Genomic DNA, 27577 nt, shown 5'->3' on the forward strand with positions numbered 1-27577 from the left:
CTCTGTTCCCAGCGGGCGCGGAGAGGGTCTCTCCCTGCTCCCCTCCCGCCCGTGCAAGCTGCTCGGAATGGGTGCCAACGTTTAAAAAAAAAAAAAAAAAAAAAAACAAAACCCAAAACCACCAACCCCCAAAAAACCAACAAGCGCCAGGCTGGGGTGAGGCCAAGCTTTTCTGACCCGCCTGAGCAGCTCGAAGGCGCTTGCGAAGGCCGGGTGGTTTTGGGCACCGTCTGGCGTTTGCTGTGGGGCCGCATGTGAGCGGGGAAGGCCCCGTCCCTGGGGAGCGCTGGTGGCAATGGGACACGGTCAGGGTGGCGGAGGTCGAAGTGCTGGGGCTAACGGGGCACCCGTTGCCCAAAGCGAGCATCGGGGCCTGAAGAGCCGCCAGCGTTCGCGAGGCTCCTGGAGCTGCGGTTGGGATGCCGTGAGATGGGTGGCTGCCAGAGGCCAGCTGGCGTAGCTGCGTGTGGATCTGAAAAGCAAACACTGATAATGTCAGCGAGGAGATCTTCAACTCATTAAGGAAGTCGGGTTGTTTGTTCAGTGTCTGTGGTTACAGTGGTGGTCTCTGGAGCACACCTTACGAGGCCTAATTAGTATGTCTGGGTTTTTTACTACATAAACCTATGCTAATACAATGGGATCCTATATAATCCCGTACCTGAAGTACCTAGACTGTTGTTAGGAGAAGAGGTTAATCTCGCTGTAGCCTTGTGCTGAAGTATGCCGTTTGTTCTCCTCGCTACCTGACTGAGAAGCGGGTGGTCAGCGTGGCTGGCGACTGGCGGTGGCCATGTCTGATTAGAAACCTATGAATTGTCTGAGCCATTGCTCAAGATAAGGAAGTTTACAAAATGATTGTAAAAATGGGAGTTGCTACCTTGGAGAAAGATCAGCTCTTTTTTTCCTGATAGCGATGCAGGATGAATTTATGAACCTTTTGTTCTAGAAGCAGTCTTTGCTTTTCCCACCCTTCTAATGTCTGATGTCTACACCAGATTCTGCAATTGCAGAGCACAATAGTGTAGGCAGCCTAATCTCGCTGGGTGCAAGTTGACTGCTAAATGACCAGGACCAAACTATGTGGAGTTTCCAGTGGCTTGTAGTACAAGAGATCTGGCTATAGGATGGATGGGTTTAAAGTGGCTATCCCAGCCTACGAGGAAGGAGACCTCTGTGGTGAGTTGATAAGGGATCTCCTGGGAATGTGATGGAGCTGTGCTGCTGTTTACAAAGTGAATGGTGGTGCCGAGAAGCGCTTCACTGGCTTGTGGAGGAGCGTCTTCCCCGACCAACCAGTGGCTACTGCGCCTGTCTCCTCCCTGCTCTGTCAATATGCTTGGCCACTGGCCCTGTCGTGGCTCTCAGTAGTTGTGATGACGGATGCATAAAGCAGCAATTTATTCTTCTCCCCCCCCCCCCCCCCCCCCCCCCCCCCGAAGACAAGGCATGAACTTCAGCAGTGTATTCCTCTGGGGGGCATTGTATTGTTGCAGTACATCAGCAGCAGGCTTCTGCAGCCTCTCTCCTCTGCTGTAGAGGTTACTGAAGCGCACTATAATGCGGTTGGAGTTTGTAAACTTATGTTGGATACTTCTGAGATGTGGGTTTGTGTTCTGGGAACTGGCTAGCTGATATGTGCTGCATTTGCGTGGAGCTAGTTCACCGCTGCGAGATCCTGGATGTGGAAAATGTGCTCTGCTTGTTGCTCTCCTGTGTCTTTCTTCCCCTGGTCCCCTACATTTCCTCTCCTCAGAAAAAGTGAAAGCAGTCTGCAAGGGCTGCTTGTCTTGTCAAGTCTGTCTTGCGAAGGCTAATTAAGAATTCATGAAGTTACCGGAATTAAAAATCTGTAGCTAGTGAGCCAGTCAGGACACTGCGTATGCCGGGCTTTGTGAATGAGCGCAGACTGTGCTGACAGTTAATCTTCCAAGTCACAATGTAGTCTTTGAAGAATGTAAGATGTGGAAGGGAGTATGCTCTGTGGCTGTTTGAGGTTTATGTCTCAGTCAAATTTTGTGGCTGGTGCCGCTGAATACCCTGGAATTGGCACCTGATAGGCTAGCTCTGATAGGCGAATGCAGGCTGTGCTTATAGTTTTGGGCTGTAGTACACATGTACTGACTGAGTCTGGAGTTGCTGAGGGCTTGTGTTGACAAGGGGAGGGAGGATTAACTGGTGTTGGCAGCGAGTATCAATGAGATGACCTCAGCTGGGCTGCGCTTTTCTTCGTGTCCTGTGGAAGGAGGCTTCTACATGTACTAACTAGTAGACTGATGGAGTATTATAGCAGTGGAGAAACAGCTTACTAGACCTGCATGGATTATACTAACAAGCTCTGTTTTGGTATGAGTTTCCCTAACCTTGATTCTACTGAAGGCTGGTGCATGTGGCTGACTGAAATTGCTGTCCTGCTCTTTTATATTTGCAGGCATGTGATGTGACTTAGCAAGTTAAGCTGCTGGTAGAAGATACAAGTTAGATACTAGTTGCTTCCAGACAAAGCTATGTAATGCCTGCAGAATAAAAGTGACTAAGTGTCTGAGAACCAAGGTTGCCAAACTGTAGTCACTGGACTGCTTTGCTGGTGGCCATCACAGAATGGGTTGATGTCAAGGTGTTGACTCACTTCCAGTTACTACACTGATCTGAGCAACAAAAAAAATCTTCACTGGGAGTAACTGCTAGAGCTGCCACTGTTTCAATAAATAATTGCTGGGGGAAGGGGGGCGTGTGCGAGTGCAGTTGTCCTTAGCAAAGATGGGATATGCGCTACAGGAGATGGCCAAACGTGCTCTACTGATCGTGAGAAAACCTAGCTTACAAGTACTAGTTTCCAAGCACATGGTGGGGAACAAGTGCCACTGTTAACTCCTGTTTCCCCAGGGACTACTAAAGCAGTGTCACCTCTTCAAAAAAGAAATCGGGAAGGGGTTATTCATAGATTCCCGTTTAACTCTGTACGGCTCTACCCTCATAGGTAATGCTTTGGAAGCTCCTGGGCTAAAGTAAATTGGTCTGTGCATTGATCAGGAGATTCCTCTTCCAGGTGATCATACTTTGGGTGAAGTCGTATCAAGCCTAGAAAGAATATATAATGGATCTGTCCTGGAAAGATCCAGCAGTCTTATTGGGCAACTGAGTATGATAGGAGACTGAGGAAACTCGCTCTTGTGCATGGCAGGATGCCTTCCTGGAGGAATTACAGTGAGTTGTAGAAATCGTATATAATGTATAAATGTCGTGATGAGCGTGACTGAGATGCAATCTTGTCTTACATGTGGGAGGGGAGAAGTGCAAACCAAGTTGTCTGAAGGATATGAGCATGCTACTGGAAAGTAGAATGTCTGGTTTGGTGCATACCATTGGGAGAAATCGTATGATGTTGCTGTATGTCTGCTTATGTTTGCCTCACAGCTGAGAGGTCAGGAACAGTCTGTTATCTACCCTGATCCTTCCACCAAAGGACAGATTGAAACGCTTAGCTTCTGCTGTGTCTCTGCACAAACAGCTTCACATAGGCGTCATGAGGAAAAAGTTTGAGAGCAAGAGAATGGAAGTCTGTCAGTCTAGCTATTTCCCTGACTTTCTTTTGTCCTAGTTATCTTCCCTGATAAATGTGCAACTCTGTAGTAGATGCTCAAACACATGTGTTGCCAGTGTTGTTAGGTATATGTTTGTTGGGCAATTCTTCCCCGACTTAGTTGCAGCAATTGACGTTCTTCATGGCAGTGAAATCTTCCTTCTGTTTAGTGATTGGAATAACTGACCAAGTACCAAAGTGCTAACAAATCCCTGCATGTCTTCATAGGCAAGGCTTGACTTCCCTCCCTTGCAGTCAGTCCAGCAGGGTGCTTCTTTTCCTTCTTGAAATATGAAGGTTTCCTCATGTCAACCAAAATGTTTGTTGCAAATGCATCCTATTACAGGGGATTTAAAAGCCAGCAACCTTCTAATAGTGACTTCTTAGCTACTCTTTAGATAATCTGTCATTGTCTGCCTGAAACAGGGATACAATGCTATCTTGAAGCAAACCTGTCTGAGCTCTGGAAGCAGGCTGTGCTAATATGGTTTTGATCCTGAAGAGGCTCAGGAGTTACTGATATGCCAGAGTTGCCCATCTGGAAAGAGTGTGTGACTAAGGAGTGTTTTTATACAGCAAACATGATTTAAATCTTCATTCTGGGTGTTAATTGGGTATGGGAGCTGCTTTCTTCTGTAGCTTGTGGGGTGGCACAAGCTGCCTCAACTCTGTGCAGTGTTTAAGGGGAGGAAATACAGCAGACTTTTCCTAGTAAAACAGATTTGGTGTGAGCTGGATGTGATGTTGAGGTCTAGCCCGCAGCATGTAAAGGCAGTGAGTAAGGGTACTGACAGAACAGTCAGCTGAACCATGAATAATGTCTTACTATTGAGCTGAAACTGAGTAAAACTTACTGTCCCAGCCCAATGGGCTGCCTGGGTACTGCAGGCTGCTTTTGCAGAGGCCCTTCTTTGGTAAGAGTACAGAGGGAAGAACAATTTCTTAGAGTGTTAACTTAGTATACATTTGAGCTCTGGGCCTGGACTGCTGGGATGAGCAGATGCAAGCGCTGGCTAACAAGACAGGTGCTTGGTGCCATCTCCCGACTGCTGGGGACAGTTCTTGTCACATGTTGTCATGCTTGGGATTGGGCTTAAGGTCCAGAGCCTTCCAGGCCAGCTGGTGCTCGTGGCAATCTGACAGTGTTATGTGTGCCCCAGGGAGTATGGTTTAAAGGGATGAGTGTAGGGCCGCAAGCCAGGGACAGCTGTGGGCTAATCCTTTCTATACATCTGACTTGATGTGTGGCCTTGCTTTAATCACTCAACATTTTGCTTTAGGGCTTTTAAAAAGGGAGAAAATAAAGCTAACTCTTTTCTTGCCTGATCACCTTTGGCAGGGATGGATACTAATAGCAGGTTTTATTTAATGGGCTCTACCCTGTGGCTCATCAAAGCAGTTGGAATAGTAAAGACTTCTGATGCAGGGATTTCTGGCAGTGGGCTGGAAAAGGTGGGAAATGTCTTTTCTGTCCACTGTGGGGAAGTGCTACAGCTAGGAGTGGGGGTTTAGCATGCCATTGACTTTCTAATGTTTCATTCACGTGGTAGAAGTCTTGCCATCCTCCCTTCTGGTTTGGTGTTGTGCTTAAGCAGCATCGAACTTCAGCTTCAAAGATTTTTGGATTAACATCTTTTTCTAATCTTAGAGAAACAGCCATCTGCCCTTGCCTTACTTTTTTCCTTGACCCTGGAGAGACTTGCCCTATGGCTCTGCTAGTTTTTTCTCTTCCAGAACATGGGAAGACAGGCTTCAAACTGAAGCAGGGCTGCTACTGTATAATAGTAAGGCTTTTAACCTGCAAAAGTTTGCCTGGGAGGAGAAAGCTTTTTACTTAAAAAAACCAAAACAAAAACCCCAAACCAAAAAGCACCACCATCTGCCTGATTTCAAAGTGAGAGCAACAACTTTTGTCTTGAGAGCTTTGGGGCAAAAGGTGGTAGTGTCTGAATGGAGTTACCAAACATGGGCTTTTTCTTTTAGCCTGGGAGGGGAGTTTGATGAAGCTTGTAAGTCAGAGCAGCTGTGTAGATGTTAGTTTCAAACTGCTTTCTTTGGATAGCTGGTATGTTATCAAGTCGGGAATCTCTCCTGAGGAGATCCCAGATGGGGCCTTGACACCATAAATGTACAAAGGCACTCAGTTGCACAAAAACTGCAGAAACAACTTAGTTCTAAAGAACATGAGCCACAGATGGTAAACAGCCAAGAAAAGCAAGCAAGGGGTAAGGCCAAGCTGTTCTCTACATGAGAAGGCTACATTGGTCTCAAATGTTTAGAAATTCTGAGTTTAAACTTTTGAGAACTTCACTGTGGATAACTTTTGGTTCGAATGGCCTTTTGGAAGTTAAACTCTACATTGAGTAGAGATGTGGAAAAAGCCTGGATTCCAACTACAGCATTCAGAGGCTTGAAGGAAGTCCTGGAGTTTGCCAAAGTGCAATTCTTGCCTAGATACCGTAATTAATTTTCATGGTTTTTCAGGATCCCTGGGTCTGTAGTGGTGTAGCCTAGTGAGCTGTGCTGCAGGGAGAGAAGCATTGCTTCTCAGTGAGAAGAGAATGATGACCCTTGAAATGCTTCCAAACAGTAGTCTTTGGTCCATCCTAGGGAGGAATTCGGACACTGGGTTATGTGGTTGGTGCTGGGTTGTCAGCAGTTTTGTGTGGGGCCTATCTCTTGGTCTCCCCATGCTACTTAAAGGCTAAATTGATCATGTTATTGAACAACGAGGGAGGGATTGCTTTGTTCCATACTAATCCCAGGGCACTAGTACATCTGGGACTTCAAGTTTCAAGTGGTGCCTGTGTAAAGAAATACTTAAAACTTTGTGGGCCAGCTGGTAAGGGGTAAGCTGAACTGGGAGAATTAGTGTTTATGTCCTAGTTCCTATGAACTGTTGAACAGCTGCAGAAGAAACCTGTTGGCACTTTTGCTGAAAAGAGGTTTGGGGCCTCTTGAATCCAGAAAGTACCTGGCTTGACTCCTCTGGGCAGGAAATGTAGTTGCTTGGACTTTCTGTTCTGGGGCTATGTGATCGGCATGAGCTGCTGCAGGCTGTGCTGTGTTGTTACCCTACAGCTTGCTGTCAAGACTCTGCCACTACTGGCTTGAACACTTGGCTTCCTTGCCTCATGTCCCACACAGTTTCACTACTAATGTTCTGGGGTTTTCCATGTGGTATGTTGTGCACTTCCAGCTGGAACAAAATGAAGCTGGGGGTGGGAGTGAATCTAATGAACGTGTTTTGGGTTTCTTTTTTTTTTTTGTGAGCCAGGGCATTGCTTTCTTCCCCGTTACCTCACAGCTTTTTTGGACTGCTGTGTGTCCCTCTTGCAATAAGGATCAGACAGGCAGTTGTAAGCAGCTTCAGCCTCAGACTTGACTCTGGTATTGATTCAGGCACATGCATCTCTTAGATCTTGCTAGCATAGCTTAGTTTGCAGCCTAAGAGGAAAAGGGCAAAGGGCTGCACACATGGCACTGATTTCAGCAGGATATTGCTGTGAGGATAGGTATGTGGCATGCTGTCTTGCCAATGTACAGCTGCTGTGTAGAAGTTAAAAAGGGGCAGCTAATCTGCTGTGAAGTGGCTGTGAGCAGGGGTAGTGGTGAAAATCCAGAGAGTGGAGGCAGACCAGCATCATAATATGCTACTGGTTTTCCAGGTTGTGGGTTTGACTTTCTGTATGTTGGGATGGGGAGGAGAAGAAAGGGTAAAGTGTGTATCCTGTGTTTAGTAATATGGGTCCACCCCGGTGGCTGAGGTTCATCCTGGAATTTGAATACTGTGGTTCGTTCTTGGTGTCTGCCTTAGTTCATTGACTTGAAATGATCTACTAAAGGGCCAACAAGCTCTTAAATAGTTTAACTTAACTTGGTGTTTGCAAGAAGCAGCTTTTGAAGGAACTCAGAACTTTCCTGGAAGATTCACTCTATTCCCTAGCTGAATCTTTCTTCTGTTTTATTGAGGTACTGGTGTTCCTCATGTGCTTCTGATCCTCTGGGTATGAGGCATGCCAAGTGGCTGTAAGATGTTGCCTTCCAGTGAGATTGTTGAAAGAGCAGGTCATATGTGCCCACACATGCCCAAATCTGTGCTTTTGGCATGATTAACATGACATCCCAAGGCTTTATCTGAGTAATCAGATAAAGCCTGGTGTGTGGATGCTGAACTGGATTTGCAAGAGGCACAGCTTTGTGTGTCAACACTTTAAGTGGGAGGGGACACCTGACTAGAGAGCCTGGAAGGAGCAATAACCCACATCTGCAGGCAGGCTGTGATTGTGCAACTACCCTCCTGCTTGCTCCATAGCCAAAGCAGTGCACTGTTTTACTAGGGGAAACTTGCCAAGTATGCTGTGTCACTCCAGGATGGCAGTTACATCCAGATGTTTGCCTACAAGGACCTCCAGTGAATCTGCTGCTTTACTGAGCTTATTAGTTTTGGACAAGGAGAATCTTTGCTGCTAGGTGTACTTGCATACATACTTGGTGGTATTTTTTCTATAAGGACTTTCTGCTGTACACGTTCTCTCCAAAAAGGAATTTGGCTGTGACTCGTGGGGTGCCTTCAATCTTTATGTCCCTTGATGTAGGGAGATGGTTGTAGGTGCGTGCTGGTGTTCCTGTCCCAGCCAGATCCCTCTAGGTAGCACAGCTCAGCTTGCTGCTGTGGGTGCAACCATCTGGCAGCACATTAACAGTGTGGGTAATTAGAGTTTCCATTGGCATTGCTGATGGGACATGTGAGGTGTCCCCTGACGAAGCTTAGTAGGCAGAAGCAGGTTTGGGCTTCAGGCCAGAGGGGTGGCATGGCTTTTGGTATGCATCTTAGGAACATATGAGAGCAACGCAAGATACTTGGCCTATCCTGAACTGGACTATGTTTTATGGGATAAGTGTAGCAACACTTTTCTGTGAAAACAGAGAAGGATGGCTGTTACTGGTTTTGCTATTTCTGGTAAGAAACGAGAATTGAATGGCTCTCAGAGTTTTAAGTCGGAAGAGATTTCTTGATGCAGGTAAGGTCTTAGTGGGCACTGGGGAGCAGTGTGCTGTAGACCACATACTAAGACTGATGACAAATGCCCCTGTGTATTTGAGATGGGAGAATGGTTTTCAAGCTTATGGTCATTAAGGTGAAGAGGAAGGATAGGATATTATAATCACTACTTGTTTGGAGGCATGTGCTCTTATGTTCTTTGGATTAGGCTGTCTTCAAACCTTCCAAAAAATGCCAGCCAATCCCCAGTCTAGACTGTTCTTGACAGAACACCTGGCCTCATGGGAATCTCCGTTTCAAGGTGCAAAACAGTACAGCAGAAAGCTCATCAGTGATTTTACTGTTGAGATGCCTTTTGTGCTAATGCAGCGTTCTATATACTCTTAAAACTTGTTTTGGCACGTCTAAGACACCCACAAAACAAGCTTGTCGTGGAAATCGTGTCAGACCCAGGGTTGGGGTGCTGAATAGGTGTCAGATGGATGTCCTGTCCTTGGGCCTGAGTGGACAAAGCAGATGGCCCAGCAGGTGGCAGGCTGGCAGCAGTGAAAGAGATGGCTTTGCTGGTTGCTGAATGTAAGTAACCCTTTTGTGGTTGCAGGTCTGATTGAAAAGCTGGGCAGGCCATTCATACATGCCTAGATGCATTTATGCAGGGGGAATTTCTCTGTAGCCAGCTCTTACAAGTCCTAGTATAGTATCACTAAAGCACTGGGATTATCTGTAGGGGGTGGGTGTGGAGGGTGACTTCAGCTTATACTTTCATTGAGTATTAGAAGTAGTAGTGTAATGAACTGACTGTAGAAATAAAACTGTAAGGTAAGATTTTTCTGGTGTGAGGTTTTTAACGGAGGGAAAATACTGTTGGATGTGGGGGCTTGGTTTGATATTCTAGGCATTAGATAATGTAGACAGTTTACATCTATTCCATGTTTGGGAGGTTGTGGTGCAGTGAACAGTGGGTGGCAGTGGCCTTCTCATTACTTTAAAGTTGACGCTTGTACACAGCAAATCTTGGCAAAGCTGTCCAGCCTCCTCAAAAGGAAGAGTAAGGACTTCAGTAGCAGCCGAAAAACAGTTTAGCATACTTTGGCTGATACTGACCAGCCTTAGAAAAGACAGAAGCTTAGATACTGAAGGGAGCAGCTAATGTAACTGTGCTTAGATATCTACAATTCTTACTCACTAAACTGAAAAAGCAAGGCAGCTTCTTTTCTGCTTGTTCCCAAGTATACTGAGTGCATCTTTCTGAAGAACAGATCTTTTGACTGCTTCTACAAGGTTTCTTCCACTCTGTTTCTTAAGTTCTAATAATGTGTTCAAACTTGGTTTCCTAATTGGAAACTTTCCATTGATGTCATGGGAGCCTTCTGTAGGCCACATCAAATAGCTTGGTTCAACAGGAATTAAGTGACTGTACAAATGTTTATATTAAACACTAAATTAGAAGGCATGTTGACTTGTGAGGACCTATGACTGTGGTATGTTGGGAGGGTAGGTTGACTGTACGGTTTTTTTCTTGCCTTTGAACTGTAAAAGTACTGGCAGCTGTTTAAGGCCTAGATAAGGCAACTCAGGCTTGCTTACATCTAATGAACTTGTCCCATCACTGACTACTGTGCTGTTTATTATCTCTTACAATGGAGAGGTTTTTGAATGGGTAACCTTAATGGAAAGGACTTGAATGGCAATGTCTGGAATAGTAACAGCAGAAAGCTGTCAGCTTAATTACAGGTACTGGAATTTTGCTGTTTTACAGAGGAAACCCACAGTTTAGTCTGCTGAGAAGCCCTAGGGAGGGAAGGAAGAGATGGTGAACATGTGTTTTCTTCAAACTCTGCTTACTCAGGCTTCTGTGGTGGTGTGAGGACATTTGGAAAGTGGAAACAGAAAGGATAAAAATGGTCTTACCATCCCCTCTCACCCCCAAATAGACCTCAGGCATTGAGGAGTGGCCATCTCTTTCCTTCTCTGCAGGAGACTTTGCTTTTTCCTAATTTAAAGGCAAGATCTATTCAAAGCTGCTTAAGGTGTTATGGAACCTTCCTTATGAACATCATGTGCTTGTAGCTACTGTCTTTGCAGTAGACTGTCTTAGCAGGTAGCTAATCAAAACCGTTGCATCAGTCAGCTTTGCAAGACTTACTGGACTTCTGCACCAAATTTCATTATCACATGTGGCTGTGTACTCTCTGTGTATGCAAGACCAATCTGTTTGATAATTACAGGGAGCAGAGGGAAGTCATGTGTAGAGCTGCAAACTGTTAATTCACTTTTGAGAGGACAAAACTTTGAAAAATTTTTTTTTTTAACCGAAATTACAAGAGCAGCAACACTTCAGGTATGACTTTGAGATCTGAAATGAAGCTTATTGGTGGGCACAATCTTTTCAGGCAGAGAATGTTTAATCACTTTTTCGCTGCTCTTTCCAAAAGTTACAATATTGGACTGCTGTCAGACTAAACTGCCTAGAAAGCCAAAAGTGTCCCTACACAAACTTAAACTGAGCTCTCTGGTATAGTGCTCTGCCTTGAGAACAGAGTAGATGCCTGATACCTAAAGGAGGATATTCCGTGTCCTTTACACAAACTTTCTTTCTGGTATCCTTCCTCAAACTGATGTTGAAGTTGTCATGGATACTTATAATTGCAGTCTTCCCATGTTCCAGCATCGCGCCTGTTGATGTAACTGTTTGTGATGCTGAGCTGGGAGGCTTTTAGGAAGCGAATGATACGGGAGAAATATTCTTGTGGCTGGGTGTAAAGATGGACTGTTCCATACAAGACTTTTATCTTGTGAGTCTGGATGATTATGCTAAAGTGGCCCAGAGTAGAAAATTTCTATGCTTTCAGATGCTATCTGAAAAGGTGACACTTAAAGCTGTTTACCATCAAAAAGTATGTACATGTCTCTCTCTTCAGCCAATATATCCTGTTTCTTCAGCAGTATATTCCCTCCGCATGGTTCAGAGCATGTCTATCGCCTAACGAGTTGTTATAGCTGCATATACTGAAGTAACTGATGTGAACTGTTAATTCATACTCACTTTTTTCCAATGGAGGGCACTACCACTGTGTGGCTTAGCAGTGTTGGACCTAATCATACAGATTTGCTTCATTGCTCAAATGAAATGATTGAGGTGCAGCTTAATATTGGCACACAGGAGGTGATAAGGAAGCCACTTAAAATATCACTTGAGTTACAGAGCTTATGCTAGTGAAACTGTTGCTTAGGGATGCATTTCTGAGTGTGCCCCAGTAAGACTAAGGGACAAATTGTACTCCTTGCCACTTAAACCAGCCAATCTGGACGCTAACTGGTAGTGAAGCAACTGTGAAGGGTGCTGTAGGCACATGGCTACATTGTGCTTTTTGGCAAAAACATTTTTTCCTGTATTACCATAACTCTTATTTCCAGGAAAAAGTTGCTCTTGGATATCTGGCCACCTTACAGTGCAGATGTCCTCTGAAGGCAGCATGTGTATTCCTGCAGCCATGGTTTGTATAATGTGCTTTAATCAATTTCATTTTGATGTGCTCTGTACTTTCAAATCTGATTTGTCTAGTTGCACTTGCATAGGAATAAAACTTCGAGCAGTCAGGCTAGAAGGGCTCCCCACAATTGTGCTATGTTATGTGAAGCCTTTTGCTGGATGGTGTAAGAGCCCAGCTGAAGCTTTTGGTCACCATGCCTGTCTCAAACAACCATAGCAATTTCCAAGGACCCTTTCAGGTAATGGTGAAAGCAAAACATTGCATCATGCTGAGACTGTGCCCAGCAGTAGGCTTCATGTCCCAGGTAAATTATATTTAAACACAGAGCCCAACCATGTCATTAAACTTTTTTGTCTAATGACAAGTCAGAAATCTAGTGTGGCATCATCCCAGAATGCTCTGCTTTGGGGAGTTGCTGTGTATGTTCCAGTAAAGCTGGCAGTGTGAGTTGTCTCTTGTGTAATCTGTCTGCCAGGAATATCCTCTTAGTTCAGCACTTTATTGAGAGCTGCTGTGAGATGGCTTGTTGCTTGTGTTTTCCTGGATGTGGAGGGCTTACCTTACTAAGCATACTGATGGAGTGGTTTGCTGAATGTTGACAAATGTCTCAACACTAGTCTGTTGCATGATTATCTGGCTCTTTCTTTGGGTTTTTGCTCATATAACCCATGTTTGAGTTGCGTAGCTTCTGGCAGCTGCCTTAGAAAGGAGAGGCTGGCAGTGGGTTGGGTCAGGCAGAGTGCACTATGTTGAAGCGCTTCTCTTTGCTTGATAGTTTCAAACAGTTTAAAGGTTAGATAGAAATAGCTTTCCATATTAACTGCTAATTAGTGGAAAGATGGGGATCCATGCTTCCACTGCAGAAATCCTGGGCTGAAGTAAAACAACAAATGTGTGCATGGTAGTCACCATGTCATTTAGATTCTGCGAATCTTGTATTGGATCTATGCTTCATAGCTAGTTTTCACGGGAGCTGCTTGTACGTTGTACTTCTCTCCTAGCTATCTGGTCCTCTCTGGATGCTTGCCCCAAGCTCTAGCAAATGAAGCTTGATGCTACTAAAAAACATGGGGAAAGGGCAGAAAACAGTCCTTCCCCACCCAGAACCTCAGGATGGCAGATGAAGGTGAGCTTCAGTAAAGCTAATGAGTCCGTATAGTAAAGATATTTAGAGGGACTTGTCTCAGAGGTACTGGGGTGGGGGGGGCAGACAAGAGCAAGGTACTTGGATATTCTTCTACCTGGTTAGATGGTGCAAGTGCCATTGCAGAACACAAATTTTCTGTTAGGTCTGTTTCCAGTTGAAGCCCGTTGTATGACACGGCATGGCTGCTCTTACTAATATTTTCAGTGCTGTAAAAGCTATCATCTCTTGCCCTAATATGTGAAGTGCTAGTAAATCCAATTAAAACAGCACAGTTGACCTGCCCTTGATGCACTTCTGTGACAAACTTCAGTGCCTCTTGCTGTTACAGGACTGGACTTGAGCATGTCTGAAAACTTGTGTTATGTAACAAAATCATGATGACTTGACTCTCTGCAAAGAACAGACTGTACTAGGCAGACAGAAAGCGCCAGTGCTTTTTTCCTTTCTCTACTGACTGGACTGCAAGCCATTTATGCCCAAACATTCTGGTGGTGTTCTGCCATGGTGTGACTCTGCTTCCTTTTTGCTAAGGGAGATCTTTAGGAAACTGCTTTTCCTCTGGAGACTTGGAGGGGAAGAGGGAATTGGAAGCTGAAGGGGGGGATATTGTGGACTTAAGCAAGCCCAAGGTGCTTGATGACACTGGGATAGCAAGTTTGGATTTGCCTGTGCTCTTCATCCCAACTGGCTGTTGCAGCAATTGGAGAAGAGAAATTGCATCTTCCGGCTATGTTGTTGGATTTGGAAAGGGTTTTTCCACAGCTTTTGTAATGTTTTAAGGGTTGTTGTTCCCAGATAAAACTTGAATAGAAAACATAAGGCTGCTGCCAGCTTTCTATCACAGACACCTTTTATCTTGCATTCATCTCTTCCAAGCAGATGCTGCTTTCATTTCTTCTTCTTTTTTGCTACAAGACTAAAATTAACAGCCCTTTGATGCAGGGGAAGAAATTGTATTTCAAAGCAAAGTACATAGTTAACTTCAGTAATAAAACTGTTGGTTTTATCTCAAAGGTAATTCTGTGTTCCTTTGAAGTGAATCTGAGGGTTGGAAGCTCCTGAACCCTGCTTGCTCTAAGTTAACATGCAGATCCCTCCTTGCCTGGGAACATCTGTGACTGTTCTTTTGGGGTGGGAGGTATAGAAGAAGCTGAGCCTCTTGAGGTGAGGCTGTACATGGGAAAGAGGGTCACAGATACTGATGTTGATGCACTGTGTTCCTGTAGATTGTTTTCCTTCCAGCTGATTATAAGCTGCAGTGTGTGGCTAATGCTATTGCAAGAGTGCCAACCACATAGTTCAAGGTGGAGCACAGCAGGGGGTAGGGGCTGAGGAGAACACAAGTCTTCAGACGCTTGGTTGTGGTAGTGAAGCAATCTGTATCCTCTAGCCAGACAGTGGTGTTTTTTACGAGTCCACTCTGCCCTCTCTAGCCTTCCTGCCTTCAAAGACTTCTTCTGGGCGTGAGGTTTGTCTGAACATCCAGCTTCTGGCTTTCATCTTTACCACTTAAAAAGATGAGCCCTGTTCCTGTAAGGTGCAATACTTCTTAAAGGGTGATATGGCTAAGCTGCATGCATTGGGAGGATTGTTTCCAAGGGGGATGCCAAAGCATGCCTGTCCTCATAGGGAGGGAAGCTGGTGGGTAGGTTGAGCCACACCATTGCTTATGTGGCAGGTGACTTTGGGGAATGAAGAATTCCTGAAATTAGGCCATGGCTGGCTTGGCTAGTGGTCAGGACATGGAAGAAAAGATGCTGCTGTTGTCATTTAGCATGTTACAAGAACTATCTGATGCAGCAGAAGCATACCTGATGTGGAGGTAATGGGTCCAAGATCCCATTTGAGAGTAGGGGCTGGGGGAAATGCCCTCTAGAAAATTGTAGAAGTTGGATGCTTTTGGAGATGAATTGCAAAAGGTTTTTTTTAAAAGTGGAAATGTTTTTTGTCTACCTGGTCTTACTGAAACTACTAGACTTACTGAGGGAGGCCACAAAGTTTTTTTTGCATATAGGCAGGTGCTGGAGGCATTGAAGAATCTGACAGGCTTTCAGGTTAGGAAGCCTAAACTTGATTTGAAGAACGTGTCATGATTGTGTGATGAGCTCCTGCTCTGGATGCATGTGTAGGGGTGTTGACTTCTGAAAATACCCTTTGGCTAAGTGAACAGAGTGGTTTCTTAAACAATATGAAAAAAAAAATCACTTCCTCAGTGACTCAACTGTCTCCTGTTCTGAGGTTTTTGTCTTCAGTGGTGACACCTTCAGTCTCCACAGATCTCAGGACAGGAGAGACCTGAATCTATAGTTTATGCTGTGAAAGATCTACTGGATCTTTGTACATAAGGATGTAACTTCAGTCATCTTTTTCAATACTTAACAAGCCCAGGATGAAGGGATCTGCACAAACATTGTAGAGGAATGCTGAGTTTTTCCATGTGGCAAGGTAAGACAGAAAGACCTGTGAACTAAATCTATGTTTATATTGCTGTCCAGTAAGAAGGCACTAACAGCTAGTACAAGAGGCTGAACTATGTTCACTTGTTAAAGACTTGACCTGAGGATTAATACTAAATTCATGGTGAAACTGGCTGATTAAGAAACTGGAATGACCTGAACAAGGAGGGAGATGCATAACCTGAAGTGTAAGGAGAAGTTTTGTCACTATGAGGCTTGTCAAACATTGGAACAGGTTGCCCAGAGATTGTACAGTCTGTATTTTTGAAGGTTTACAAGACTAAACTGGATGAAGCTCTGAGTAACCTACTCTGACCCTGCTTTGAGAAGGAGATTGTACTAGAGACCTTCTTGAGGTCCTTTCCAGCCTGAATTAGTCTACGATTCTATGAAATAAGCTTGTATAGGCATCTTGCTGTGATAGAAAAGTTAAATTCTGGAAGTGGGTAGGCTGCTTTATTAGTTGATAGACAACAAGAGCTATCTCCTGCGTAGTCAGGCTAGAATCTGGGGTTTTTGGTTGTGTTTCTCAGCTTGTCTATGAAACTCTCCTAACCCATTTCTGTCCTACAAATTGCTCTGAAACACAGAGGAGATGAATTACTTCTTTCAAGCCTCAGTATCGCTACTAAACTTCTTTACTTTTAATTAAACACTTGTATAAAAAAAGCTTTCTTCCAGTCTTGTCTCAATGTCAAAGATGAGCTACAAAACAAAATTTGACTCTGATTTAACTTCACAACTACCCCTTATGCTGCAGTATTGCTGAATACTTAGTAGTTGCAAGTCCTTTTGCTTTGACAATAGTATTGTTCCCTTTAGAGCAGGCTGTCCTTGGAAGGACACCAGTGTTTCTAGGCTGTCAAAGCAACCACGTAAGCTTGCTTTATCTTCTTCTGAGCCAATCAATCCATATGTCAGGAGGTCATCATATAGGGGTTTATTTTGTCATAGCAATTGCCAGTACTTGGTACAGTGCAATGCCTCTGAAACCTTTGAAAACTTGTTGCAGTGCTGTGGGCTGGACAATGGAACTAGCTTTTGCTGGTTTTGTCCCTTCTGGGATGCTGGAAGAATGTGGTAGGAGAGACGTAACTGAGGGATCCTTTTGCAGGTAGCAGTGAAGGACTAAGTTTTGAGAAAGCAGACAGTACACTGACCAAGCAGCTTCCCTCTGCTTTCTGGATTTATAGAAGGAGCAGCATCCTGAATTATGTCCTTAAAAGGTGCTTGGGATGTTGGGAAATGATTAACAAGGCAAACTATCTTCCTGTTCAGTGTTGCAGGGAAAAAGTTCGTATCCCTTAAATCCACAGGATGACAGATCTGACTTGCAAAGTGTAACTAACATCAGTCAAATGTAGCTTTGGAAATATTTTTCTTTCCAAGCAATCCTGCCCAAGGCCTTAGCAGCCATGCTGTCTACCTTCCAGGCTTGTTACATGATGTTCAATTAGAGAAGATATAAAAAAACAGTTACTGAACTGCAGTGCTTCTAGGTTTGGCACTTAGTTTGACCGTTTGATGTCAGCCACTCTCTAAGAAGGGACATGACTATCATGATAGGTCAAAGGAGCACAATTAACTTAATCTCTTGACCTGGTGATGAAAGGGTAGAGGGAAACCTACTGTACAGGCTGAGGCAGGCTGCTGGTGACAAGATACTGCTAGCAGTAGTTTTTGAGCTGGTAGAAGGAAAGAGCTTGGGGAGAAGTTGTGCTTGTTATACTGCATCCTTCTCAGCCCTTTTTTCTACTTAAAGCTCTGCATAGGTTGGGTTATGCTACAGCACTGGTCGTGTATAGAAGGACACAGTACCTATGCAGAGGTCCTTAACTGTATTAAGCTCCAGGGTTATAGAATGAATTTTCTTGTCTCATGATTTGATTGTCATAGTATCTGATCAGGTGGAAAAGACTCAGTCAGGAAACTCATTAGTTCCTGACTGAGGGGCTTGCTTATTTCCTCCTTGAAAAATAGCAGCAAGCATGCATAATTGGATGGAAGTCATTCTACATCTATCCTCCTGACTGTGGTGGGATTGCTGTGACAGAGGTCTACACAGTGACTAAATGCAGACTGTAAAAAGGAGGGTGAAAGAGATGAACTTGGAAGTGGAGCATGATTGTTGAATGTGAGGAAAAGGATGCCAACTGAGTTGCTGAAGATGCAAATGCAAATAAATTGTAAAACTGGAGAAGAAAAGTTAACTTTTGCTTCCTTAAATGTCAGGGACAAAGCAGCTTTTTTGTGAGGAGGAACTGAATACTGTCCTGCTGGGTATCTAGTGTGTTGGGCCTTGGAGTTTGTTCCTTAGTAGCAGGCAGTTCGTGGGGCATCCTCTGTGGTCCTGTTGTTCACCTTCACCTTTTGCCCCAATTCTCTCCCTGTGATGCAATAAGTGTGCAACACTTTAACTGACCTTCTAATCATACAAAAAGCATTTTCTCCTACCCTGCATGGTAGGTTGGTAGTGGTATTGCTGCCCATCTAAACGGGGGAAATGCAGATCCGAGGAAGTGATGTGCTGAAGGTTCTCAAGCCGAGCGGCAGTGAAACAGGGATGGAACATAACTTCAGTTCTGCGCTGTTAGGCTCTGATTTTGCTGTGACTGAATGTGCTGCTCTGCCCTCTTTTGTAGAGAACAGTATTGTTTGTGGTACTTTAAGAATCTAATGCTCTGCTTGGAGGGAGCAGAGAGACACTGTTGAAATGGACCAAGAATTATTTGCTTCTAGTACATGGCCCAGATTTCAACTATGCTTTTTCTTTAGTGCTGATGAACGGGTACCAGACATTTGCGGAACTTCCCCTCTGGCATAGATGTATTTGATGTAGATACGTGTACTGAAGCTTCAGACAGAGTAAATGTATTTGAGGGCAACAGGCTGAGTAATCTGGTGCTTGGCAGCTGCTTTGTTGTGGGGATTTTTGCTTTACTGTTAGCAGTACTTGTGACATCATAAAATGAAAAGAGGAAGGAGAAGGCAGTAGCTGGTTAATATTAAAATAGCTCAAACTGCAGATGGTTTTCCTGAGAGAAGGAATCCTGCTGGATTCTACAAGTCTCCTGACAGGGTATGCTGTATTCCTTTAGGAGCAGGGATGGAAATCTTCACAATCTGCTGTGCACCTTACATTTTCAAGCCATCTTTTTGAGAAAATGCTGCTTTTCAGGTCTATAATACCCAAATCTATGTGACTCTAATACAGTAAGGGCTCAGTTCCTGTTCTTATGCAGGTATTAGTACTTGGTACGTACTGGGTGACTTCATTCAACTCTTGATGGGCTGTCTGTGTTTGTGGAGGTGTTTTGCGTTGCCTTATTCTGCCCACTGAAAGCAGCACAGCAGCTATCGTGGAAAAAGCTAGGACTTCTAAACTAGCACTGCCAGCAATGGGGATATCATAGATTTACTCTTAAGCCTATGACAAGCCCAACCATGTTGCTTCCCCCTTTCCTTCGAACACGTAGCATACGAGAAAGGCTTTCTAAAAATTTGCTTCTAAGCAAAGGCTAACTAAAACAGGAGGCTGACATACCATGAACTGGGAGAGGATAGCACAAGATGCAGCTGTACAAGTGTCTTTGCTCTGCCCTGCTGTCACCTAGGAAGGAGACAGAAGGGGATTTTCGGTAGGTGACTGCTGAGAACTTCAACATGGATTTCTTTTAATGTAGCTGTGGCTAGCAGTAAGCTGCAGTGATTCACTGTTAACTGTTTAAAGAGGAAGGCAGTGCTTTGTTACCAAAACTTTTGTCCTTTGGCTTGTTTTGTTGGCCAATCTTGCAGTCATAGCAAAAAAAGTGCTTTTGATGCAGGAATGGAAACTCTGGACAGAGGTAGAAACACCAAGCTTCATTCTTTCCACCCATTGCTCCCACCTACTGATTATCAGACAAAACTAATGAATCAAGATACTTAAATGGATGTGAGGGATGGACAGTGGGCTGTGTAGGCTGCAAATTAGTAAGCAGGGAAATAACTAAAAGCAGGGAGTTCTTGTGCAAGAGGGTGGCTTATTATGGATTATGTGGGCTTCTTTAATTCAAATAGCTCTGAACATAAACATCTACTATTTAAAATTTATGGTGGTTTAATTGTGGAGGAAATGCCTTTCTAAATGCAGCCTGTCTTGGGATATTATGGCTCCAGTGCTGGAGGGAAGGAGGGAGAAACATTAGGGAGGCATGGTAACTTGGCCAGGTGCTGACTTTATTTTTTTTCAAACACCAGTGCTGAATGGTTTTACTACTCTACCTACTGAATGGCTTCTGGAGGGTAGTGGCTGTCTAAATTGCTGCTTGCTTCTGTTCCTCATGTGAGCTGGGGCAAATGTCTGTAGTGCAGGGCAGTGAAACAGCTTGGGGAACAATATCATCCTGGGTTGGTTCCCCAGTTCAGCCTTCAGTGTGATTGCACAAATGCTTGTATTGGTGCAGCAGTGTGAGGGAGCGAGATGGGAAGGGCTGGAGGAAGAGAAGACAGTAACTAATAGAATGTTGGATTGTTTTATTTCACTGGAATGAGGCCTGACCTGATGGTCATCCTTTGGTCCAGCCAGTAACTACAGTGAAAGGGTAGACTGTCACGCTTCCCCTGCATCTCCTGACTTCCAGATCAGTTTTCAACAAAAGCTTCTGAGTAGCTGACCAACCTAGTCACTGTGTTTTGAAATACTTTTGAATGGGAAGCTAAAGCAGACCGGTGTTGTAGTTTAGCTTTGTCAGGGCAGGTGCCTCTTCAGTTCCTTGTTGTTCCTGTTCATTTTTCTGATGTGACTTTGACTGTCCTTTGTTGATAAATTTGCAGTTTAGGTTTTAAAGTAGGCTTTTGAAATGCTTGTTCTTCTCTTGACTTTTTGTGAGGATGGACTAAGTAGGGCCCTAGAAAACCCTGAGACTTCTTCCTGAGTAGTCATCTAACCTACAGGTCCTGAAGATAAGCTCATTTGAGATACTTCCATGCTGGCTGCATTAGTGCTTGGTGGTCTTGGAGTTGCTAAGCTCCTTGTACAGATAAAATGACAGCCCCATTCTCTGAAAGAGTTTTTATCTAAGGGCAATACTACATGTTATCTTAACAGAAGCCTCAGTATAATCCTTGGTTATAGAAGAATTTTTAAAACTGGGCTCTTTGTTAATTTTAAGAATGTGAGGCAGTAGAAAAGCAGCATGGAGTTGGCTGCTGAAGGATAGGGAAGCTGTAAGACAAGTACTGTTAGACAGTGTACTTGGTAGTTCAGTCCTGCAAGCTAGTCTTTCAAGTGCAGCTTGTTTATAAAACTGCTTTTTGTGTTTGTGATGTGCCAAGCATAGATTTTAACCTTACAGGGATGTGAGGCTTCCTCTGGAAGCAGTGCTTGTTTACATGCAAAGTCTCAATAACATAAGGAAAAAAATCAATTAAAGGTGGTTGGACAGGTACGAAGATGTAAGAAAGGTGAATGTCTGGATAAGGGTGAAAAAACGTTGCATGTGACCTTCCTTCCTGCTATTGAGGTAACTTATTTTCCATAGTACTTAGCCTGCAAGCAGATCATAGAGCCATCTCTTGAGTGCATGTAAAGAAATCAGAAGCATGAAAAGACTGTGCCTTTTGCAGGTGACTTCTGCAGTTGGTGTATCTATGCTAGCCTAGCTTTTTTTCTCCTTGGAATAAGCTCTCCTGAGACACTAGTGCCTTTTTCTTAAGGCAGAGACTGCACTGAAGCAACCTTCCATAGTTGTATCAAACAGGCTTAATTTCAATACAAGCAAACTCCATCCCCAGAAAATGGATCCTTGACATAAACAATGAGGAAAAGCATCGCTTCTTTGATGGATCTAGCCTGGAAGTGGTACCAGGAGCTAAAAAAAAATAGGACTTTGCTAAGTGTTACCAGTGAGATGAGAACCTGGTGTGTAGAAAGTATGTTTTGCCTGGTCTGAGAGACATTTGATTTGATGCTGCTGTGTTCTCCAAATGGGTATCTGCATGCTGAAGCTTGCAGAGAACTTGCTGTGCTGGTGGAACACGTTGTAGCTGGAGTGCTGTAGCCTCCCATAAGCTGCTCAAACCAGTGCATCAGCTGTAAACAGCTTGCACTCCAGAATGGCTGTGCTGATGACGGTGTGCAAAGCACTTTGAGTTGGAGTAGGGCTGTACGTAAGGGCACAGTAATTGCAACAACTTACTAGTTTTTCTCCAGGCTTTCGGTCTGCAGTGGCTGCATTGTGTTGTGCCCCTGCTGTCACATTTCCCTATACTTTTCTTCAGGAAGAAGGAAACTGTGTGGATCTTCTTGCTTCTATAACACCATGTACAGGTGCTGTCTCAGACCGAACTGCCAAACCTCAGCTGTTCTGCTGTCTCCTCCAAAAGAATCTATCTGGAGTGCAGATCTGTGGTGCAAAGCTGAACTTGACACATCTGATCTTCATCAGCAGTATGTCCCCACTATACCTTGTCCACAACTTCTGCATTAAAAACAAGTGATGTCTGCAATTCATTTGTACATATTGCTAACTTGAGAGCCACAGGCAGATGGCTGGGCTGCTAGCTGAGCTGTCATCTGAGCATGTGACAATCTGTTTTCTGTCAGCAAGCATGATTCAGATGCTGAATTCTACCTGGAACCCAAGTTCATCAAGTCGGCCTTCTTGGTTTGTAACAGCTGCCTGCAAATATTGCTGCAATACGGAGTTTAAAGTTGCTTCTGGAAAATAGCATTTCACCAGTTGGCTACAAATTAATGTTCTAGACCAGAAGGAGGTTAGAGAGGAGCAAAGGGGAGAGGTCTAAGGAAGGTCAGTGTTGCAGCTGCAGATGTGGGACATGGAAAGGGACTCTGGCTAAAATTTCTTGGTGCTTAGCTAAGATGCGGAGCTGTCAGTTCAATGTGGGATGGTAAACTCAGGGCTCCATCCTGCCTTATGGGGAAGGGCTTTAGTTGCTGGCTTTCTGGACTGTTCGGTCAGCTCCTACTCACTGTGCATACTTTACCATTGCTTCTCTCAGGCCTCATGGTCAACTTAGCAACCCTTCTTATGCCATGTAATGCTGCTTATTCTAGAGTACAGGCACTTGTATGCCTGTGTGGTGGTGTTCTGCAATGTTAGGGATATACGTTGGGAATGAACTGCTGTTGTAAAACTAACATGCTGGGAAAAGAGAGCAAACCGCCTAACTCCTTTTAACATCTGTATGTTACACTACCAATAAATGAACTATTTTGAGCCAGAGTCTCATTGTCCTGACTTGAAAAGGCCACTCTGTAAAGGCCACAGACCATGACTAAGGGTGGAAAGGAAATGGACACATCAGACAAGACGGTAAGGAGAAACTGTGCTGTTGGTAATGCACAGGTCTGAAGCCAGCAGTAGTAATTGTTTAACCTCTGAACCCAGGACACCTACGTAGCTTTCTAAAGCTGCTGTCCTCAGAATACCGAGGACAAAGTGTCCTCAAGGTAGTGTTGGAAAAGGTACAAAAGGATTGCTTTAGAGCACTGGTCTAAGTAGACTGACCATAGGAGGATGGACTAACGGTGCCTCATGCCAAGAACATAATGGCATGCAGTGACTGAGTCTTTTAAAAAGCTGATCCCAGCTTCTTTATGGATGCAGATTACTAGCACTCAGGCTGGCTTCCTCTGCTGCTTGAGGGAGGCAAGGAAGCAGAGGTTATGATGAGATACTTTACTACCATTTGTCCTTTAAGGAAAGTCTCCAGCCCGACGTAACTGTTACGAAACAATCCTTTCTGCAATACACTATGAAGTATGCTCAGGCATGTGGGATGGATGAGAGGTCATGGATTGTGCCGGTGGACAGAGCCATTATGTCAGTATGGTATGCTGCTCTTAGTGCTGTGCCTGTGAGTATGTGTTAGTCATAAGTGGGAGAGGCTGTGGAAGAACACACGTTACGCTGTGGTTCTGAAGGCTTATTAGGGAAGAGAGTCTGTCACTTTAAGTACAGGGTTTGAGTGAAAAGGAAAACTTAACTCCAAATATTTGACCATTTTAAGACTTGATGCCCACCAAAGATGGTATTGCCAGAGCAGGCAAATGGTTGGAATCTGCCTCTGAGAAGCTATTTTAAAGAGCCTTGAGGAAACATTGTGCCTTGTCTTTAATATGCAGTTTGCATTCATAAGGTACCTGGCAGCTACCTTATGTAGAGCTGTAAAGAGTCTAATGACCTTTTTGAAACATCCACTAAACTTCCTCTGTGAGGAAAACCAGCCTGAGTTCACTTAAAAACAAAAAAGAAATACCTTAGTTTCTCTGCAACCAAAATTGCCACTTCTAACTAGCCTTTAATAGGAGATAAGATCCCTGGCAGGAACTTGGCGAACTCCTTTTGTCCTACTTGCTACCATCATTACGAATACTTTGCAAAGTAACCTCTGTTCTGTTGCTTAGGTGTATTTTCTGCCAGATTATGCAGCACTGCAGTTAACAGGAACTGTCTGGGTGCGTGGACAGTGAAAACTTGCTAAGTTGGTTTCTAGTAAGTGGCTTAGTTGAGAATGGGTGGTTGTTGTTACTTCAGGTTTTAGTTTACTCAGATGTGCTGCTCTGAGTAACTTCAGTGCTTTGCATTGGAGAACCAGACACTCCATACCTGGTTTAAGAGGGTGTGCTGCCTTCATCACACTGCCTTTCAACATTGCAAAAATAGCTAGAAAACTTCTTCAGAAACTGAATCATCCCAAGGAGAGGAATGTTGGAGTGCTGTGTTTGTACAGACAAGCAGTTTCTTAGTGGTTACGAGTCCTAGCAGTATTGTACAATGATATGCTCTTGGCTTCCTTGGACAGAAACCTTTTCTGGTATGTCTCAGGGTGGGCATGCTTATGCTAGCTGCCTCATGCACAGAAGAGCAGAGCTCGTGGTGTCTGCTTAGTAGGTAAAGGAGGCTGTTTGCTTCGCAAGGCAGCTTGTTAACTTTGTAGTCTAGGTAAATCGAGCACTGCCAAATAGTAAGTGTGGTGTTCTCCCTATCCCAGGCAAATCTTGAGCACAGTTACTTGTCAGGGGCCTATTGCTCCGCTGGAGGGTTTTCCTTTTTGCTGTTTGCTGGGACACGTGCCATCTTTCTTAATTCTTTCTTGCCCAACCTCTTCTGACTGCAGTTTCACTTTCTGTGGAGGCCACTTAGCCCTGCCAACAGCGAAACCTGCTGAGCCAAGCTACTTCTGCTCTTCGGTAGGTGGGGCTGAGGAAGTTACCCCTGTGGCAACTCTCTGTAGCGCAAGATAGCAGTGAGGCTGACGGTGCTGCCAAAACCAACGCTATGCAATGAGGGTTGCCTGCCTAGCTCTGATCTAAGCAAAATTGCAACACTCCAAAACTAGCTCTAACCACGTTGTTGGTGCAGTTGTTCCTGTCATCTGTTGCTGGTTGGTCTCTGCTAACACAGCACTGGAAAACTTCAACAGCGTAGGTGAGCTTGCTTTTTTTTCCCCCAAGGTTGGATCAATATTTAGTGGGGTGGGAAGGGTGCTGAAGCCAGAACGCTGGTGAAGTGCTTGCATCCGTGCTGGATGGGGTGTTACAGCTTTCCTGTGACCACTTTTTGCAGTAGGCAGAAATACACAGTGCAAGTAAGGTGGTATCTTTTTGATGCAAAGAATTAACACTAGGGAAAATTGAGTGTCCTGGTTCTTTGGGGCTAAAGTTTGAATGCTATTTGAGACACGTGAGTTCCTCTCTCTCCACCCCAGTTAGGATGTTTTTGTAGCATTGCAGATTCATCTTGGCTTTTAGCTTGGTTTTACGCAAGGCCTATGTGATCAAGAGATCTGTTCTCAGCACCGCCAAGGGAGGAAGGGGAAAACCTCTGGTGTTGAAGCAGCTGCTAGAGACCATGTTAAAGAAGGGCTAGCACTGTGAAGGGTCTTGGGGGAGGGGGGAGGTTCTGACATGGTAGTTGTGCACATATCTGAAGGATGTGAAAGGTGACCCCAGGTAAGCTGCTGCCAGCCAGTTAGCAAACTAGGAGTAGAGTAGCTCCTGTGACTATTGGCTTGTGGGGATGGACATTCAGCCCAAGAAAATGGACCAAGTTTACTTAATGTTTTTCTAGTAAAATCATGCAAACCTGAGCAAAACTGCAGTGAGCTTTTTTTAGTCTCATTTATTAGTACTGTCTGGGATCCTTTAGTTAAGCTTTCCAAAGCTGTGAGCAAGTAAATGACCACGTGCAGAATATTTATTTTCTTTCCTTCTCCTGAGGTGTTTTCCAGGCTGGAAATCTTTAGGGCAGGGGTCTGATTCATTGTCTGTAGAGCACCCAGAGTGTGCTAGGTGTTTAAAGGTCTGGCCTCTTATATGTAGAAGTACACTTAAATATTAGGGGGGGGAAATAGAGCCACAGTAAACTGCCTTGAAGAAATAGACTTAGAGTAAAACTGGATCAGGAATCAAGGAATTTCAGAGCCTTCATGTATTCTTGTAAATGATGTTCCAGACAGGTGTCCTGTAGGTGGTGAACTGCAGAGCAAGGGAGGGCCTATGAGGAGCCATGGGTTTTCTGAACTAAAGTTATCAAATGTTTTTTAAGTGTTTCTGGTCCTTCTTTATGGCCAAGTTTGTAACTGAAGGAGAATGGCTTGCCAGTATTCAAGCTCAAGAAAACAGATGTTTTCAGTGGCTGAGTGCCTCGTAGGTGCTTAAACAACTGCAGGCATCTTCAAGTAGGCTTGTTTTTTTTGCTTTCCCTTCTTTTGGAGAGGATGCTTCTAGAACTCATTATGCTCTGGATTTTTCAGCTGTGAACTGTCGATGCTGTACTAAGCCTCTGGCATCACTTTGGCAGCTCAGGAGTTAGGTTGGTTAATGGAACCAGCAGTGACAGTGACTCCTGAATGGCTAGTACTAATACTTTGCCTTTTGTGCAGATTTTGGACTGGGACTTTGAGGGCTCTTGCTGCTGTGCAAGTTGCTTCCAAATGGAGCTGAAAATCTGCACAGCAGCCTGTTAAAATTCCTATGTCACTTTGAGACGTAGCTACCTGCAATAACCTCCCACTGTGTGATAAAACTTGCATGGGAGCAGCCTTTTGGCTTCAGATAAAACAATGAGGGCATCTGGGGTGAGTATTCTTTGGCTTAAGTTCACTGTATTGATAGCTTGGATTGCATTTCTAGTGTGTGTTCAGATGAGGTGAATGGGTTTGAATGCCAGCATAGGTAGAAATGAGGTGGATTGTCTGGGAGCAATACAGAGCCTTGATTTGAATGTGGATGACTGTTTTTAATCTAGCTGTGCGAATTGTGGAAATCTAAGGGGCACTCTTCAGCCTCATGTTTGCAAGGTGCTCCTCTAGGTTTTGGGGCACACTAGGGAAGTAGTTGAAATCAAGGTTTAGTTGTTTGATTCATACTGGGGGACAAAATATTCTGCTGTGGATAGTTGAGACTGCTACCTGCATGACATCTGCCTAGCTGAGTTCATAGCTGCATTTTATGAGGCTCACTGCCAGCTGAAGGAGGTGTATGTGGCGGTGGGCACAGAGTATGGCTCTGCTCTGTTGTACACGGCGTTTTGGTGAACTAAATCAAGATGACTGCCTCAGCTGGAGAGGTCTGTGGTATAGGCAGCTGTTTTGCCTGGTTCATGTCAATGCCTAAGCAGAAGTTGGACACCAACTCTGCTCTGCCATATACATTCTTTTTCTTTGCAGAGCTGTGTTCTCCCTATTCGGCAGCAGGGAATTTGATACATTCAATTGAAATGTCTTTGTTGTCTCCTGCCTTGATCTATTTGCAGCAAGCAGTTGTTCTGAAACCTGGCATATCTTTCTAGTATGGCAAACTGCCTCCTTGCTCTGAACAGCTAAACTGAGGGGAGATCTAATTCTCACTGAAAATAGCAGTGAACATTTTTCTCTGAGAAACTT

At 44.4% G+C, this 27577-nt stretch overlaps 1 protein-coding gene across 2 annotated transcripts in view; it reads left to right on the forward strand.

Annotated features, from left to right (window-relative positions):
• Positions 1-27577, forward strand: part of SPSB1 (splA/ryanodine receptor domain and SOCS box containing 1) — a 40448-nt gene that overhangs the window by 417 nt on the left and 12454 nt on the right. Inside the window, exon 1 of one of the 2 annotated variants that reach the window (XM_049809979.1) lies at positions 20162-25119. The exons of the other annotated variant lie outside the window; for it this stretch is intronic. The gene's annotated coding sequence lies outside the window, so the exon portion shown is untranslated. Of the gene's footprint in view, positions 1-20161; positions 25120-27577 lie in introns of those variants that run through there. 2 annotated transcript variants of the gene reach the window in all.

The sequence above is a fragment of the Accipiter gentilis genome, chromosome 1 (genome assembly GCF_929443795.1).
Source record: "Accipiter gentilis chromosome 1, bAccGen1.1, whole genome shotgun sequence".
Classification (NCBI taxonomy): domain Eukaryota; kingdom Metazoa; phylum Chordata; class Aves; order Accipitriformes; family Accipitridae; genus Astur; species Astur gentilis.